We start from the raw sequence: 15,803 nt of genomic DNA on the forward strand, positions 1-15,803 counted from the left end.
GGAGAAGATTAAAAATATGAACAATATAATGGCAATAAATACATATCTATCAACAATTTAATCTAAAAATCAAAATAAATGAGCAAGGAATCTAATGAACAAAATAAACTGATGAATAAAATAGAAACAGAGGCATGGAAACATGGCACAGACTGACGAATCTCAGAGGGAAGCGGGGAGGGGCAGGGAGAGTTTAACCAAAGATCTTACATGCATTACCTATGGACACGGACAATAGTGTGGTGAACGCCTGGGGCAGGTCAGAACCAAGTGGACAGAGGCAAGGAGGGAGAGGGGGAGAAGAGGGACATTTGTTATACTCTAAACCAGCGGTACTCAACCTGTGGGTCGTGACCCCTTTGGGGGTCGAACAACCCTTTCACAGGGGTCGCCTACGACCATCCTGCATATCAGATATTTACATTACGATTCATAACAGTAGCAACATTACAGTTATGAAGTAGCAACAAAAATAATTTTATGGTTGGGTCACAACATGAGGAACTGTATTTAAAGGGCCAGAAGGTTGAGAACCACTGCTCTAAACAATATAGATTTTTAAAAAATAAAAACAAATTTAAAAAGCATTGGATTCTCAGGTCCTTCCAGTCCCCTTGCAATATCCAGCACAAAAGACAGAGAATGTCAGTTTGTACAAGACCTAAGAGCAGTAAATGAGGCTGTAATTCTGGTATATCCTATAGTTCCAAACCCCTACACTATCTTAACTCAAATCCCAGAAGAAGCCAAATATTTTACAGTATTGGATTTAAAGGATGCCTTTTTCAGCATTCTCCTTCATCCTGACTCCCAGTACTTAATTGCATTTGAATGAACTAACCCCCAAACTAGGGAGATTTGTCAATATATAAATGGACTGTGCTCCCTCAGGGCTTTAGGGACAGTCTCCATTTATTTGGAAATACTTTAGCCAAAGAATTAAGAGAACTCCAACTGACCAACAGGACCATTCTACAATATGTTGATGACCTATTAAGTTCTAGTACTAACAAAGAGGACTAAGATAAAAATTCTGTTCTGGTATTAAACTTCCTCACAGACAGAGGATATAAAGTCTCTCCCAAAAAGCCCCACATAATCTCCCAGAAGACTGAATACCTAGAGTTTCACTTACCAGGTAGCAGCTCAATCCCTGTGATGCCAAAGAAAATAGTCCATACTCCCTCTTGGGGTCCCACAAAGTAAACAACAGCTTTAAGGATTTTTAGGAATAGCCAGCTTCTGCTGCCTGTGGACACCAGGTTTTTGGGCTAATTGCTAAACCTCCATATGAGGCTTTAAAGGGAGATAATAAAGAGCCTATTGACTGTACCCCTTAATGCCACCATGCCTTTGAGTAGTTAAAAGTCAAACTAGCCCTGGCCGGTGTTGCTAAGTGGTTAGAGCATCGGCCCACAACAAAAAGGTTGTGGGTTTGATTTTTGGTCAAGGGCACCTACCTGGGTTACAGGTTCACTCTCTTCCCCCCTACTGCCCCTTCCTCCATTGGAGTGGGAGTGGTAGGCAACCCGTTGATGTGTCTCTCACATGGATGTCTCTCTCTCTCTCTCTCTTCCCTCCTTCCCTTACTCCCTCCCTTTCACTCTATAAAAGTCAATGGAAAAAAATATCCTCAGATGAGGATTGAAAAAAACAAACAGTCAAACTAAGCAGTGCACCTGCCTTAGGGCTGCCAAACCTAGAAAAACCATTTACCCTATATATAGCAGAAAGACAAGGAATTAGACTGACTCCAAGACAAGTAGCTTACTTCTCAAAGCAACTAGATCCTATAGGAGCCAGCTGGCCATATTGTTTACAAGATGTAGCAGCCATTGCTCTCCTAGTAGGAGAGGCCCATAAACTCATGCTAGGGCAGCCACTAGAAGTACAGCCCCTGCTGGAGGCTAAGTCCAGCAGGTCATAATAAATGCTAGAAGTCCTCAAAAGGTTGAATGGACTCTTTCAGCAGGGCTGAAAATCTGCATGTTATTACAGCCAAAGGCAATTCCCCCAACCTGATGGTCCTTTACTGTTTACCAAACCTTACCTTTGATATGTATATCTGCTTTGCTAGAGGGCAAAATGTGTGACTAAAAAGCCCTGGGTGTGGAGCTTAGTCACTAGAACTAAGTTTCCATTTGGATCCCCAAAATGCTTTCCAAATTCATATTTCTTCTCTAGTCTCTTCATTCACTTATGCACAGCCCTTCTCCAGATTTCTGAACCCTTGTAGATGCAGAAAAGACCCTGGCAAACCCCCATCAAGCATAAGTTGTATTAGAAATGAAAGGACAATAGCTCACAGGGGAGAGGCTAAATATCGGGCTCTCTTTATACTCTCCTGAATTAACCCTGAAGGTGTGTCAAACAATCCCTGCCACCCTTCTACCAATAAACAAAGAAACCCAGATTATACACCAATGCATAGAAACAATTGAACATATATATTCAATCAGGCCTGACTTAAAAAATGAAACTTTACTTAACCCTGACGCACAATGGTTTAGAGATGGCAGCAGTTTTATACAAGACTACAGGCCTGGTGCATGAATTTGTGCACGGGTGGGGTCCCTTGAGGTGGCCTGTGGGGATCAGGCTGAAACCTGCAGTCCAACACCGCCTGCCACTCCTGTCTGCCGCTCCTGTTCATCCTGGCCCTGCTGCCCCACCACAGCGGCGCTCACCAGCCGTGAACCCTGCGTCTGGTGCCCATTCCAAGGGGGGTTGGGCTGGGATGCAATTGGCCCTCCGGGTGGGCAGTGGGATGCCCTTGACAGCCGAGGATCCGGATATATCACACTGACTTTCACGCTGTTTTTTGGGAGCCACCTGGCTGCTGCTTATATATTGTTTCTTCCTTGTGGAGCATCTAGGGAGGGGAAGCAGCTGCAGTGCCCACGCTGACTTCCAGGAGGCTGGCGATGCTGTTGGGATTGTGCCGGCGGCGCCGGTCCTTTTGGTGCCTGGCCTGTTCTTTGGAGATTGAACCTGCAGGACTACTGAGGGAGTGAGTGGCTGCCGCTGGGCTGGTGGGCCACAGGGATGGGTCAGTCAGCTGAGCAGCACTTTTGCTGTGGGAGCGCACCGACAACCAGGGGGCAGCTCCTCTGTTGAGCGTCTGCCCCCTGGTGGTCAGTGTGAATCATAGCGACTGGTCAATTGGTCATTTGGTCATTCAGTCACTTAGGCTTTTATATATATAGATGGGATCAGAAAGGCTGGATACACCATTGTCAGTCTTCAGGAAACAATAGAGGCAAAACCCCTGCTTCCTACTATTTTGACCCAAAAGGCTGAGATCATAGCACTCATTAAGGCTATGCAATTAGTAAAAAACTATTGAGTTAATATCTATACTGACTCAAAATAGAGGTTTTCTAATATTGCATGCCCATGATGCTTTTTTGAAGGAAAAAGGACTTTTGAAAGCAAAAAAAAATTTCCCCAGAAAACACCATAAACAAAGTTTAGAACCCTGATAACCAAGGATGGAAAGTGGGGACTGCATAGAGGCTATCATTCAAAATAGATGGTGAAATAAAAAGCTTCCTAGACAAAAAAGGCTAGTGAAGTTTATCACCACCAAACCAATACTGCAAGAAATGCTAAAGGGACTGCTGTAATGTGAAGAAGAAACAGAGAGAGAAACCTAGCCATACAGAATTAAAATGGCTATAAATAAGTACCTATCAATTATAACCTTAAATGTAAATGGATTAAATGCTCCAATCAAAAGGCATAGAGCAACTAAAAGGATACAGAAACATGATCCAACTATATGCTGTCTACAAGTGACCCATCTCAAAACAAAAGACCCACACAGAATGAGAGTGAAAGGATGGGAAAAAATTTGCCATGTAAATGAAAAAAAAAAAAAAAGCTAGGGTGGTAATACTCATATCTGACAAAATAGATTTCAAATGAAGGCCCTCACAAGAGACTATAAAGGACACCATAAAATACTAGAGGGATTGGTCCAAGAGGATATAACCCTGGCAAATATATATGCAACTCATATAGGAGTTCCTAAATATATATAAAAAAACTTCTAGAGGAGTTTAAGGAAGAAGTTGACAGCAATACAATGATAGTAGTGGACTTTAACACCCCACTGACTTCACTGGACAGATCTTCTAGACAAAAAATTAACAAGAAAATAATGACTCTAAAGGATACACTGGATCAGATGGATTTAATTGACATTTATAGAATATTTCACCCCAAAGCTGCAGAATATACATTCTTCTCAAGTGCACATGGGTCATTCACAAAAATAGACCACATGTTAGGACATAAAACAAGTCTCTACAAGTTCAAGAAGATTGAAGTCAAATCAAGCATTTTCTCAGATCACGATGGAATGAAATTAGAAATTACCTATAGCAAAAACACCCTAAAACATTCAAACACATGGAGACTAACTAGCATGTTATGAAACAATGAATGGATTACCAATGAGATCAAGACAGAAATAAAAAAAAAAAACTTCCTGGAAACAAATGAAAATGAACACACAACAACCCCAAATCTCTGGAATACAACAAAAGCAGTCCTGAGAGGGAAATTTATAACAAACTATTTAACCTTACAACTTAAAGAATTAGAAAGACAACAACAAGAAAAGCCCAGAGTAAGTAGAAGGAAGGAAATAATAAAATTTAGAGCAGAAATAAATGACATAGATTCTAACAAAAAAATACACACAAAAAAAAATCAGTGAACCCAAGAGCTATATCTATGAAAAGATAAACAAGATTGATGAACCCTTATCCAGACTCATCAAGAAACAAAGAGAGAGGACCCAAATAAATAGAATCAGAAATGAAAGCAATGAAGTAACAATTGACACCACAGAAATACAAAAGATTCTAGGACTATACTATGAATAACTATATGCCAACAAGCTGGACAATACAGATGGAATGAACAAATTCCTAGAAAAATACAATCTCCAAAAATTAAATTGAGAAGAATCAGAAAACCTGAATAGGCCAATTACAACTGAGGAAATAGAAGTAGTAATCAAAAAACTCCCAACAAACAAAATCCCTTTTCTGAATGACTTCACAGGGGAGTTTTATCAAACATTCACCTATTAAAAGAACTAACACCTACACTCCTCAAACTATTCCAAAAATTCCAAGAGGAAGGAACACTTCCAAGCTCTTTTTATGAGGCCAGAATTATCCTAATTCCAAAACCAGATAAAAACATTACAAGAAAAAAAGAAAGAAAATTACAGGCCAATATCCCTGATGAGCATCCAGCAATACATTAAAAAGATCATAACCTTGGCCAAGTAGGATTTATCCCAGGGATGCAAGGCTGGTACAATATTCACAAATCAATAAATGTGGTACATCATATAATCAAATTAAAAGAGAAAAATCACATGATCATCTCAAAAGATGCAGAAAAAGCATTCAATAAAATCCAATACCCATTTTTGGTAAAAACTCTTAGCAAAGTGAAAATAGAGGAGCAATCTCAACACAATAAAGACTACATATGACAAGCCTATAGCCAACATCATACTCAATGGGCAAAAACTAAAACCATTTTCCCTAAGAACAGGAAAAAGACAGGGATGTCCGCTTTCACCACTCTTATTAAACACTAGAGGCCCGGTGCATGCAATTCCTTCCGGGGGGGAGGGGCAGGGGAGTGTTTCCCTCAGTCCAGCCTGCACCCTCTCCAATCTGGGACATCCCTCTCACAATCCAGGACCGCTGGCTCCTAACTGCTCACCTGTCTGCTGGCCTGATAGCCCCCAACTACCCCCCCCCTGCTGGCCTGGTCGCCCCTTACTGCCCCACCTGCCAGCCTGATCTCCCCCAACTGCTTCCCCTGCCAGCCTGGTTGCCCCTAACTGCCCCCCCCCCAGCCAGCCTGGTCACCCAGAATTTCCCCCCCGCCAGCCTGGGCGCCCCCAACTGCCCCCTGGCATCCTGTTTTCCCCCCACTGCCCACCCTGCGAGCCTGGTTGCCCCCAAACACCCCCCAGGCCGGCCTGGTCGACACACATAGCCTGCTGTTTGAGACACTACTGAGTACCGGGCGGCTTCCCGGGAGAATTTGGATATTCCCACTATTATTAAACTCGGATGAACTTGGAAGTGCCAGCCGCAGAACCTCAGACAAGAAGAAATAAAAGGCATCCAAATTGAAAAGGAGGAAGTAAAACTCATTATTTGCAGATGACAAATATGATAATGAAGTAAAACTCTCATTATTTGATATTGTATGTAGAAAACCCTAGAGACACCACCAGAGTTAAAAGAATTCGGCAATGTAGCAGAATGCAAAATCAACACCCCCAAATCGATGGCTTTTTAATCCTATCTAATAAAAGAGAAAGATGCAAATTGACTGTGGCCCCCAACGCTTCCCATTGGCTAATTAGGGAGGTATGTAAATTAACTGCCAACCAAGATGGCGGCCGGCAGCCAGGCACCTGAAGCGAACAGGAGGCTTGCTTGCTCTAGTGACGGAGGAAGCCAAGGTTCCCCGCCTGCTGCTGCCAGCCTCTGAGTGCAACTCTAAGAAACATTGTTGCAAATATAGAAGGTAAACATTCCCCAGAAACCTGCTTTCAGCCAGCCGGGCTTCAGCCAGCAGGATCGCAACAGTGTTACAATTATAGAACCCAAACAAACCCAGATCCCTGCTTTCAGCAGCAGAGGTCTCATAGCTGGAGCTGAGCCTCAGAGCTAAAACCAGCTCTCAGCTCCAGTGACAGCCATAGAAGGTAAATAAATCCCAGAATAAAAAAAAAAAGAAGAAAAAAAGGAGAGGTTGGGAGCCTCAGTTGCCCGTCAGCCTGAAAACAGCCATCACCCCCTCACCCAGACTGGCCAGGCACCCCAGTAGGGACCCCCACCCTGAAGCAACAAGATGGCGGCTAATTTGCATACCGAAGGCAGGAGGCAGCGGGAAAGGCTGTCCGCAGTCTGGGACCGGGATCTGTGACCCTGCTGGGCGGGGGGCAGTGCTTGAGGCTGTCTGTGGTCTGGGACCCGGATCTGTGACCCTGCTGGGCGGGGGGCAGCGCTTGAGGCTGTCCACAGTCCGGGACCCAGATCTGTGACTCTGCCGGGCGGGGGGCAGTGCTTGAGGCTGTCCGTGGTCCGGACCCGGATCTGTGACTTGGCGGGCGGCAGGGAGCGCTTGAAGCTGTCGGCGGTCTGCTTGAGGCTGTCCACGGGACCAAGACACGGATCTGTGACCCTGCAGGGCGGGGGGCAGTGCTTGAGGCTGTCCGCAGTCCCGGGACCCGGATCCGTGACCCTTCCCGGTGGGAAGGCAGCTCGCACAGGGGCGGATTGGCCGGAGTTGGGCAGGGCAGGACGCCTGACTTCCGCCCAGCCCCAGTCACTCTGGGCAGGTGAGCAGCGCAGAGAGCCTCTGGACAGGGGGAGGCAGGCCGGGCGGAGGGCGGCCTGTACTCCCCACATGGTGGTGGTGACAGCTGTGAGCGCGCCAAGCAGAGCCTGCAGGCTGAGCTGAAGTAGAGCCTGCAGGCCATCAGCGCCCAGGAGTGGCTGCGCAAGATCCGCCTCCTGGCTCAGAAGGTGCAGGATCGCAGGGACAGCCACCGTGGAGGGCCAGACTGACGTCCTCATGGCTGCACCATGGGGGTTTGCGGATCTGCAAAGCCAGAGGCCTCCGGTGTGCACATCCCCCCTGGCATGCGAACATCCCCCAGCACACTGTCACCCTCCCGTGCCTGCAACAGTTGCAAACCAAAGCGTGCACAAGTTCCCCCTGCCTCTCCACCGCACTTCCATCAACCCAGCATGCCTAACACCCCCACAGGATATGCACACATCCCCTCTGATGCGCTCACATCCTTTGGAGAGTGTCTGGGTGTTCTGGGTGCTGAGAGTGGGCGCCTATGAGATGACAGTGAGAGGGTGGAGTGGTGATGCCCTGTTCCCACGGAGGCCAGTGCAGCTACGAGATCACCTCTGGGGGGTTAATGCAGGTGCTGAGGCAGGAGCAGGTGCAGACAGACACACCTGGTGGGCGAGGGCAGCCCTCGCTGAGGTGCCTTCGGTCAGTGTTCAAGATCAAGAACCCAGAGGCGGAGAGAAATTCTGTCCTCTCAGTGAAACAGTGGGATAGTTGGGGCGACTGTAGAGAAGGAATGTGCACTTTGGGTGCCAGCACCCATGAGCGAAGGCTGCCCTGACTGAGCCTCGCTTACTTGGGGCCTAGCGCACTCCTGCCAGGCAGCGGGTGACAGGACGTGCTTTTCTGAATTGATGAGAGAAAACGTTGATTTTCCTGCTGCCCACGAAGGTGGAAAGTGAAGTGGGGAGACATGTGGGGAGTGAGCGAGGTTCCCTGTCTGGGGGTTCCAAATCTGCTGTTGGTTTCTTTCACCGCTGACTAGAGATATACAGGGTGTCCCCCAAAATGTATACACACTTTGAATACCTACTAATTCCAATGGTTTTAAGCATAAGAAAGAAACAACAATGGAGCTGTTATCTGTTAAAAGTGTGGGCACAAACAGGTAGTTGGACATTTCCTGAGGGGTCTCAGATTGGAGAGGGTGAAGGCCAGACTGAGGGGCCCCTTTCCTCGCCCCCCACCCCAGTGCACGAATTTCATGCACAGGGCTACTAGTATGTAAATAATGAATTCTCGGAAAGAGAAACTAAACAAATAACCACATTTGCCACTGCAACAAAAAAAATTAAAATACTTAGGTATAACCTTAACTGAGGAGGTAAAAGACTTATACTCAGAAAACTATAGGATGTTGAAAAAAGAGATAGAGGAAGATATAAACAGGTGGAAGAATATACCATGTTCATGGATTGGTAAAATTAACATCATTAAAATGTCCATACTACCCAAGGCAATCTACAGATTCAATGTAATCACTATTCCAATACAAACAGCATATTTCACAGATCTAGAACAAATAACCCAAAAATTTATATGGAACCAAAATGACCCAAACATCTACAGCAATCTTTAAAAATTTTTTTTCTTTATTAATTAAGGTATTACATGTGTGTTCTTATCGCCCCATTCCCCCCCCCCCCCCACACACACACATCCACTCCTGCCCTCACCTTTCTGATGTCTGTGGTTAGGCTTATATACATGAATACGAGTCCTTTTGTTGATCTCTCCCCCTTCCCCACTCCCTTCCCTGCCTTTCCTCTGAGATTTGATGGTCTGATCCATGCTTCTCTGTCTCTGGATCTGTTTTTGTTCATCAGTGTATGTTGTTCATTATATTCCACAAATGAGTGAGATCATGCGATATTTATCTTTCTCCCACTGACTTATTTTGCTTAGCATAATGCTCTCCAGTTCCATCCATGCTGTTGCAAATGGTAGGAGTTCCTTCCTTTTTACAGCAGCATAGTATTCCATTGTGTAGATGTACCACAGTTTTTTAATCCACTCATCTGCTGATGGGAACTTAGGCTGTTTCCAAATCTTAGCTATGGTAAATTGTGCTGCTATGAACATAGAGGTGCATATATCCTTTCTGATTGGTGTTTCTAGTTTCTTGGGATATATTCCTAGAAGTGGGATTACTGGGTCAAATGGGAGTTCCAGTTTTAATTTTTTGAGGAACCTCCATACTGTCTTCCACAGTGGCTGCAACAGCCTTCATTCCCACCAACAGTGCATGAGGGTTCCTTTTCCTCCACATCCTCGCCAGCACTTGTCCTTTGTTGATTTGTTGATGATAGCCATTGTGACAGGTGTGAGATGGTACCGCATTGTTATTTTGATTTGCATCTCTCGGATTAGTGACTTTGAGCATATTTCCATATGTTTCTTGGCCTTCCTTATGTATTCTTTCAAAAAGTATCTATTTAGGTCCATTGCCCATTTTTTGAGTGGGTTGTTTATCTTCCTTTTTTACGTTGTATGAGTTACCTGTAAATGTTGGAGATTAAACCCTTATCGGATATAACATTGGCAAATATGTTCTCAATGCAGTGGGCTTTCTTGTTGTTTTGTTGATGGTTTCTTTTGTTGTGCAAAAGCTTTTTATTTTAATATAGTCCCATTTGTTTATTTTCTCTTTAGTTTCCATTGGCCTAGGAGCTGTATTGGTGAAGAAATTGCTTTGGCATATGTCTGAGATTTTGCTGCCTGTAGATTCCTCTAGTATTTTTATGGTTTCCCATCTTATGTTTAAGTCCTTTATCCATTTTAAGTTTGTTTTTGTGAATGGTGTAAGTTGGTGGTCTAGTTTCATTTTTTTGCATGTATCTGTCCAATTTTCCCAACACCATTTATTTTCCAATTTGGATGCCTTTTATCTTTTCTTCTTGTCTGATTGCAATGACTAGTACTTCCAATACTATGTAGAACAGGAGTGGTGAGAGTGGGCATCCCTGTCTTGTTCCTGCTCTTAGGGGAAATAGTTTTAATTTTTGCCCATTGAGTATGATGTTGGCTGTGGGTTTGTCATATATGGCTTTTATTATGTTGAGGTATGATCCTTCTATTCCCACCTTGCTGAGAGTTTTTATCAAGAAAGGGTGTTGAATTTTGTCAAATGGTTTTTCTGTATCAATTGATATGAATATTTGATTTTTCTCTCAATTTGTTTATGTGATGTATCACGTTTATTGATTTGCAGATATTGTACCATCCTTGCATCCCTGGGATAAATTCTACTTGGTCATGGTGTGTGATCTTTATGATGTACTGCTGGATCAGATTTGCTAGAATTTTGTTGAGGATTTTGGCATCTATGTTCATGAGGATATTGGCTTGTAATTCTCTTTCATTGTGTTGTCTTTATCTGGTTTTGGTATGAGGGTGATGCTGGCTTCATAGAATGAGCTTGGAAGTGTTCCTTCCTCTTTAATTTTTTTGAAAAGTCTGAGGAGGATAGTTTTTAGTTCTTCCTTGAATGTTTGGTAAAACTTCCCTGTGAAGCTGTCTGGCCCTGGGCTTTTGTTTGCTGGAAGCTTTTTGATGACTGCATCAATTTCTTCCATAGTTATCAGCCTATTGAGATTTGTAGATTCTTCCCGATTGAGTCTTGGAAGGTTGTATTCTTTTAGGAATACAACCTAAATTTCCTCCAGGTTGTCTAGTTTGTTGGAATAGAGTTGTTCAGAGTATTTTTAAACAATCCTTTGTATTTCTGTGGAGTCTGTTGTTATTTTGCCCCTTTCATTTCTGATTTTGTTTATTTGGGTCCTCTCTCTTTGCTTCTTGGTAAGCCTGGCTAGATGTTCATCAATCTTGTTTATCCTTTCAAAGTACCAGCTCTTGGTTTCATTGAACTTTTGTATTTTTTTTCTTGGTCTCTATGTCATTTATTTCTGCTCTGATCTTTATTATCTCCTTCCTTCTGCTCACTCTGGGCTTTTCTTGTTGCTCTCTTTCTAATTCTTTAAGTTGTAGAGTTAGATGATTTACTACCATTCTTTATTTATTTATTTATTTTTGAGGTAGACCTGTAGAGCTATAAATTTCCCTCTCAGGGCTGCTTTCATTGTGTCTCATAGATTTAGGATTGTTGTGTTTTCATTGTCATTTGTTTCCAGGATGTTTTTAATTTCTTATTTGATCTCTTTGGTAACCCAATCATTGTTTAATTGCATGCTATTCAGCTTCCAAGTGTTTGCATATTTTATTGTTTTTATTGTAGTTTATTTGTAATATTATGCCATTGTGGTCTGAGAAGATGCTAGATATGATTTCAATCTTCTTGAATTTGGAGAGACGTTAGCTGTGACCCAATATGTGGTCTATCTTTGAAAATGTCCCTTGTGCACTTGAGAAGAATGTAAATTCTGTGGCTTTGGGGTGAAATGTTCTGAAGATGTCAATTAAGTTCATCTGATCTAGTGAGTCATTTAGGTTTGCTGTTTCTTTGCTGATTTTTTTTGTCTAGAGCAGTGGTCGGCAAACTCATTAGTCAACAGAGCCAAATATCAACAGTACAAAGATTGAAATTTCTTTTGAGAGCCAAATTTTTTAAACTTAACTATATAGGTAGGTACATTGTTATTAACCTAATTAGGGTACTCCTAAACTGGCCTTTGCTAAAAACGCCCTCAATCTGATTGAGGTATGTTCGCTGAGGTCGACCTCTTCCAACTCTCCCATCCACACTTGTCTTGTATACTTGTTTCAGAAAGACGAGTGTGGATGGGAGAGTTGGAAGGGGTAGACCTCAACGAACGTACCTCAAAACAATGTACCTCCCTTGCGCTGCATATCCCGCGGCCCACCTTTGCCGCGTCTCCCATCACCTGACCGACCGACACCCCCCAGTTCTTCTAACGCCACTTCTTCAAAATAGACTCGCCCAGGCCGAAAACTGACTTCTGCGCATGGGCCACGAAGTTTCAATTGCACTGTACATGCGCGCCCGCACATGGTATTTTGTGGAAGAGCCACACTCAAGGGGCCAAAGAGCCGCATGTGGCTCGCGAGCCGCGGTTTGCCAACCACTGGTCTAGAGGATTTATTAAAGTCCCCTACTATGATTGTATTGTTGTTGATCTCTTTCGGGAGTTTTTTATGTATTTGGGTGCTCCTGCATTGGGTGCATATATCCTCTTGGGTTAATCCTCTTGTATCAATGAGAATATTGGCCTGTAATTCTCTTTCATTGTGTTGTCTTTATCTGGTTTTGGGATTATCTGGTTTTAGTATTATGAAGTGGCCTTCCTTATCTCTTGTTATGGCCTTCACTTTGAGGTCTAATTTGTCAGATAAAAGTATTGCTACCCCAGGTTTTTTTTTTTCATTTCCATTTGCCTGAAATATATATTTCCATCCCTTTACTTTCAGTCTGTGTGAGTCCCTTTTTCTGAGGTTGGTCTGTTGTAGACAGCATATATGGGTCATGTTTTCTTATCCATTCAGCCACTTGATGTCTTTTGATTGGAGCATTATTTCCATTTACATTTAAAGTTATTATTGATAGGTACTTGTTTGTAGTCATTTTTATTTTTTGTGCATGTGTTCATTCTTCCCTTTTTATTTCTTCTTTTTACACCAGTCCCTTTAGCATTTCTTGCATTGCTGGCTTAGCCTTTATTTTTGTCTGTGAAGCTCCTAATTTCCCCTTCAATTTTTTTTTTTTGTGTGAGTGTGTGGAAAGGCAAGCTTTATTTCCAAGCAACCTGACCAGAGCGGCCAGGGGGTCCAGAACTACAAACTAGTAGAAAGGAGAACACAGTTACATGTTCCACTGGCAGGGTCTCAGTCGGGAGTCTCACCAATTCCTCCTGATCGCCAAGCACCTGCTCAGGTTCCTCTTCAGGCTGAACCTAAGAAAGTAGGCTTGAAGAAGCCCATGACATCTTTGTTGTCCAAACACACCTATTTCAAGAAAGAAAACACCTGAGGCAACTTGAGGGAATCTGCTTAATTATTAAAATAAATATTTACATGGAAATACAGTTATTTTAGTTCTTCACATTTTCACACTTAAAAGAGACAGCAGTGGAGTTGGTAAAGATCCTGCCTGTTTCATAGGAAATGTATTACTTTCGATTACTCCTCACAACAGCCACCTGGAAGATTATTCCATCACCTTTGAAGGACTGGTTGGGTTGGCATCTGCAATGGTAGCCAAATAAATGAGATTTCTGTGTAGCACACGCTGGTACTGGACGCATTCGTTCGCCTGGCCTTTGTTCTGATACTCCACAATACAGCGGATCAGCTGGTCCTTCTCCTCCAGGAGCCGCTGGATGGTCTCCTGATTGACTTGCGCCTTGCCTCGCAGCCAGTCCAGTACGAAGGCCACCGACATCCCGGGAAGCCAGGTCGGAACCGGGTCCCAGGTCTCGGAAACCCCCGCGCCGCTAGAGCAGAGCCAACCAGCAGCTCCACACACTCCGCGGCAGGGACCCTGGGAAGGTCCTCCCCTTCAATTTTGAATGGTAGTCTTGCTGGATAGAGTATTCTTGGATTCAGTCCCTTCCTTTGCATCACTTTGTAAATTTCCTTCCATTCTTTTCTGGCCTGATGTGTTTCTGTTGAGAAATCTTTTTTAAAAAAATTTTTTAATTGATTTTTTTTTACAGAGAGGAGGGAGAGGGATAGAGTTAGAAACATCGATGAGAGAGAAACATCGATCAGCTGCCTCCTGCACACCTCCTACTGGGGATGTGCCCACAACCAAGGTACATGCCCTTGACTTGTATCAAACCTGAGACATTTTCAGTCCGCAGGCCGACACTCTATCCACTGAGCCAAACTGGTTAGGTCGAGAAATCATTTGATAATCTAATGGGAGGTTCCTTGTACATAACTTTCTGTCTCTCTCTTGCAGCCTTTAAGATTATCTCTGTGTCCTGAACATTTGCCATCGTAATTATGATGTGTCTTGGTGTGGATGAATTCAAGGCTCTTTGGCATAAGCAATAAAAATACTGAATAATGTATGCTTTAAAAAAAGCAAAATAAAGGTTTTCTTTCACATGTAAAGAAGACCTTGGTACAAAATAGTTTGACATGTTAGAAAAGTGTTATAGCCTTATGACCCTGCATTTCACTTCTGGTTATCTGAAGAAACTCAAAACACTAATTCAAAAGAATATATGCACTTCTATGTTTATTGCAGCATTATTTACAACTAGAGGACTGGCCTGTGCCCTCTTGCAATCCAGGACCCCTCAGGGGATGTTGGAGAGCCGGTTTCAGCCCAATCCCCACAGGCCAGGTCGAGGGACCCCACTGGTGCACGAATCCGTGCACTGGGCCTCTAGTATGCATATAAGATCTTTGATTAATCTCTTCCCACCCTCCCCCCTTCCTTCTGAGATTCATCAGTCTGTTCCATGTTTCCATATCTGTGGTTTCCGCTCCTGCATTGAGCATCTGCCCCATGGTGGTCAGTGCACATCATAGCTACCAGTTGAACAGTCGGATGGTTGGCTGGTCTGATGGTCGGATGGTTGCTTAGGCTTTTATATATGTAAATAGGCAAGATATAGAAGCAACCTAAGTGCTTCGATAGACAAGTTCATAAAAAAGCAGTGGTGCAGCTCTGTCCCGGTGGTTCAGTTGATTGGAGTGTGTTCCCTACACCAAAAGGTGGTGGATCCAATTCCCACTCAGGGCACATACCTAGTTTTTGGGTTTGATTGCAGGTTGGGGCATGTACAGGAGGCGACTGATAGATGTTTCTCTCTCTCTCTCTCTCCCTTCCTCTTTTTCTCTAAATCAATAAAAACATATCCTCAGGTGTGGAAGGCAGGGGAGGGTCGGGGTGGGGGAAGGGGGTGGGGAGTAAGAGATCAACGAAAGAACTGTATGCATATAAGCATAACCAATGGACACAGACATTGATGGGGGGTGAAGGCCTGGGCTGGGGGGCGGAGGTGGGCTGGGAGAGGTCAGTGGGGGAAAAGGGGACATATGTAATACTTTCAACAATAAAGAATTAAAAAAAAACCAATACAACAGAGCATAACAGATTGGATGCAGGAGTACATATGTCTTCTATTAAGCCAAACATTAAAGAGATTTGCAAAAATGTGAAAAAAAAAGAATTAACCTCCCCCCCAAAAAAACCCCACAGATATTTATATCTTGTTCAATGATCTTAATGGTTTTTAGTGGTTTTATTCCACAACACAAATTTAAGTTGCTTTTAATAAATTTTATAAGTCAGTAAAACACACAAACAAATATATTGGGATATTACTCTGCCATAAAAAATAATAAAGTCCTACCATTTGTGACAACATTGATGAACCTAGAGTTTATTATGCTAAATGAAATGTCAGACAAAGACAAATATCATGATTTCATTTATATGTGAAATCTAAAAAGCAAAATAA

At 43.3% G+C, this 15,803-nt stretch overlaps 1 pseudogene; it reads right to left on the minus strand.

Annotated features, from left to right (window-relative positions):
* Nucleotides 1-13,450: 13,450 nt before the first annotated feature.
* LOC102441089 lies at nt 13,451-13,872 on the minus strand (annotated as a pseudogene).
* Nucleotides 13,873-15,803: the final 1,931 nt, after the last annotated feature.

The sequence above is a fragment of the Myotis lucifugus genome, unplaced genomic scaffold, assembly GCF_000147115.1.
Source record: "Myotis lucifugus unplaced genomic scaffold, Myoluc2.0 scaffold_29, whole genome shotgun sequence".
NCBI classification, from domain to species: Eukaryota; Metazoa; Chordata; class Mammalia; order Chiroptera; family Vespertilionidae; genus Myotis; species Myotis lucifugus.